Raw genomic sequence first — 4199 nt, 5'->3', positions numbered from 1 at the left:
AGGACTCAGTGCTCTACCCCAGAAACACCACATGAGCCTCTCCAACCCCTCCCTCACTCTACCACCCACTGCTCATCCTCCCAAGCTCTTCTTCCAGTCTCTATCTCCATCAGCCAGAGTTCACCCCTTCTCCACCTCCAACCCCATTTCTCCATCACCCCAAAGCTCCCCAACCCTTTCACACCTTCAAAACCTCACACATCCCATAATTCCTCATTCCCTTTTCATCCTGACAGCATCTCATTCATCCCAAAGCTTCTCAACCCTTCTGTCACACACATTTATCCTACAGTTTCACAGCCTCACACTTCCCTCTCCCTAGATCTCACTAACCTTTCCCATCTTTACAGTCCCACATCTCCCTCACCTCCCAGCTCCCCAACCCTTCCCACCCTCACATCTGTCACCCTAGATCTCCTCAACCCTTCATGGTTCTGTGTCTTTCACACCCTGCATTCCTTGCCTTCCCAACTCAAATCTCTCACCCCAGACCACACCTCTCATCTCTAGGATTCCATATTTCATTCACCCATAGTACTACATCTCCCACATCTTAAGTCTCCCTAACCCTCCTTGACTCCTATCTCCCTCATCCTAAATCATCACACAGAAGCTTCTCATCCTTCTTCACCCTCATGGTACCATACTTCCCTCCTCCTAGACTCTCACACTTTTTTCACCTTTGCAATTGTGTACAGGAGATGCATCTCCCCCACCCCATATCCCCCAACCCCTCCTGACCTTCATGATTCCTATCTCTGCCACCTCAAATCCTCCCTCTGCCTTCTTCACCTTCACAACACTTCATCCCTCTCCCTGCAGCTCATCAACTCTTCCTTACTTTCATGATCCCATATACGCCTACATCCTGCATCACAACTCTCCAGCTTTCCATCTCTGTAGTTCCATGGCTTTATGACTCCAAATCCTCAACCTGTATCCATGACCTTCACAGCCTCACATCTTCCCAACCCTCCATGGCCCCATTTCTTTCATCCCCATTCCTCACTCCATATTCATCACCTTCCCAACCCCACATCTTCCTCACCCCAATCTCCCCAACTTTTCCTCACCTTCATGGTTCCATATCTGTCATCCCAGTCCCTCACTTCACCTTCTTCACCTCCACAGCCCCTCATCTCCCTCACCCTGTGCATTCTTAACCCTTCCCAACACCTTCACAGCACCTTATCTCCCTCATGCAAAATCCTCACCCCACTGCTCCCCAGTCCTTCCTCACCTTCTCATCCTCTCACTCATCTCACCTTCTCACTCCATGCTCTTTACAGCTCTTGATCTCTCACCCTAGATTTCCATAACCCTTCCTCACCTTCATGGCTCCATCTGACTCACCCAGATGACTTCACTCCACCTTCACAGCCCTACATCTCACCAACCCCTCCTGACCTTCATGGTCCCATATCCCCCCCTCACCCCACACCTTCTTAGCCCTCCAGATCTCTCACCCATCCCCACCTCCACATCCTCCCCATCTCCTCAAATCCTCACATCTCCTTCATCACCTTCACAACCTCCCCAGCTCACAGAATCAGAAAACGGCCAGGGTTGGAAGGGACCTCAAGGATCATAAAGCTCCAACCTCCCCCCCCCCCCCCCGCCACAGGCAGGGCCACCAACCATTTAATACCAGACCAGGCTGCCCAGGGCCCCATCCAACTTGTCCTTGAACACCTCTAAGGATGGGGCATCCACAACCTCTGGGCAGCCTGTTCCAGCACCTCACTACTCTCTCTGTAAAGAGCTCCCCCTGACATCCAACCTAAATTTCCCTCCCTCAACTTAAAACCATTTCCCCTTGTCCTGCAGTTATCAACCCTTACAAAGAGTTGATTCCCCTCATCTTTTTTTGTTTGTATGCCCCCTTTAGGTATTGGAAGGCTGCAATGAGGTCACCCTGCAGCCTTCTTTTCGCCAGGCTGAAGCCCATCTCCTGTCTCATAGGGGAGGTGCTCCAGTCCCCTGATTATCTTTGTGGCTCTCCTCTGGACCCCCTCCAACAGCTCCCTGTCTTTTTTGTACTGGGAGCTCCACACCTGGACACAGTACTCCAGATGGGGCCTCACAAGAGCAGAGCAGAGAAGAACAATCACCTCCCTGTCCCTGCTGGCCACCCCTCTTTTGATGGAGCCCAGGATACCATTTGCTTTCCAAGCTGCAAGTGCACACTGCTGCCTCACGTTAAGCTTTCCACCCATCAAGACCTTCATCTTCACCATCCCCATCATCTCCTTCCCCCACAGCTCCCCTCCCCACCTCCAGGGTCCTCCACCTCCCTCAGCTGAAATCCTCACCCCCAACACCCCATCCCTAAACCTCCCTAGTCCTTCCACACCTTCACGGCTCTCGTTATCTCAGCCACCCCAACACCCCGCTCCACCTTCCCCACCTTCACAATCCTACACCTCTCTCACCCTGCCCAACCTTCCCTCACCTTCACACTCCCCTCTCTCCCCCCCCATTCCCACACAGCCCCAATCCCTCACTCTCCCCTCCCCCCCCCCACCTCCCGCTTACCTGCCCCCGGGTCTCCCCCTGCACCCGGGTCCTGCTCCGTGCGACGGGGGAGGCTGTGACGGTACCGAGAGGTACCCGCGGCGGCCGGCGGGAGGGGTGGGGGGGAAGGAGGAGGGAGGGGTGAGCACACTCACGGCGGCACAAGCGCGGCGAGCGACACCGGGCACCAGCGGCCGCTTTATACCGGGCTCCTCGGAAACCCGCTCCCGCTTCCGCTTCCGCCCCCTTCACGCCCCCACCCCTGCACTTGGGGGGTCATGAATATGCAATAAGGAGGGCGTGGCCAAAGGGCTCCAGGGTCGGGGGGGGGGCGCGTTGCTATGGCGACGGGCGGGCGGGCTACGGGGGCGCCCGGCGTCCCCTCTCAGGGGCGGGGGGTCGTTACCTCCTGAGGGAGGTGCGGCAGCAGGTGTACGGGCGTTTGTGCTGCGCTGAGGGACGGCCGGGCTGGCGGCTGGAACGGGGCTCCAGAGAGAGCCTGAGCGACCGACCGCCAGCAGGCCTGGCCTTGGTTTCTACAGAAAAGCCGCAAGGATTGTGTTTTTGCAGCTCGACCGTTCTGTTCTAATACCTGAGCAACCACACAACACAACAGGAGCTGGGCTGGGCGCCTTCCCCCTCTCTGCTCCACATTCCAAACGTTTTACCTTTATTTTGAGGAAAAAAAAGCCTCTGCGTTGAAGTTCCCACCACACTGTGGGACCCCAATGCAAACCTGCCCTAAAACTGCTTTTTAAAGCCACATTTATTTATTTATTTTTAATTACAGGTGTATATTTTATATATATATATATATATATATACATATATAATCTAAATCACTTCAGTCCCATAGGCATGTATGTATTTATATATATACAATCTGAATTACTTCAGTCCCATAGGCATATATATATAATCTGAATTACTTCAGCCCCCCAGCCTTCATAGCTCTGATTTTCATTACACAAACGGGACGTGTGAGGCAGCGTGTGAGCAGCCTGCAAAATGCACATTATATTGCATAAATGCACATCAGATTGCATAAGTGTAGTTGTTTTCTGTTCCTTGACACGCTGTTAAGTATATGTTCCAAAACAATTTTTTTTCTTTTTTCTCCCCCTCTTGTGAACTTCTTTCTCTGCAGATCGTGAATAATAAACCACAAAGCGCAGCAGACTTCGGGGGGAGAGAAAGGAAACCCACAGAAGGCAAAATGAAAGAGCCGTATGCATCCATCCACTGTTACAGGGCAATGTTAATTTTGAGCCTGGCAAAAACACTCTGATTGCATCCCCCAAAGAACAAAAAAACCCAGCATCATTCTTTTTCTAGAATACGACTTTCAGTGTATTTTTAGACTAATTCAGACCAAGAACTTGGTAGCGTGCGTGACCACAGTGATACACAGCGCACTGAATTAACGATCGGTGTGGAGTCACAAAGTCAAAGAGAGGTTGTTCTTTTATTTTTTGGCTACTGCTGATGTTTATAGATGTTATTATGACAGTACCATCTCAAGTTGTATAGTTACACCTTCTGAAATGTTTTTGTTCCCCCATATACTGTGCCAACCCAGGCTACGTGATGTTTAGACACCTCACTTTCAGATGCCATTTTATTGTTCTTGCTCCTTACCTTGCCCTGACGTTTCAGACGTGTTCAGGCTATGTCCAGACGTGTTC

This window comes from Tetrao urogallus, assembly GCF_951394365.1.
Source record: "Tetrao urogallus genome assembly, chromosome: 3".
Lineage (NCBI taxonomy): Eukaryota > Metazoa > Chordata > Aves > Galliformes > Phasianidae > Tetrao > Tetrao urogallus.
The sequence above is the reverse complement of the archived record's forward strand: the minus strand, read 5'-3'. Positions refer to the sequence as shown.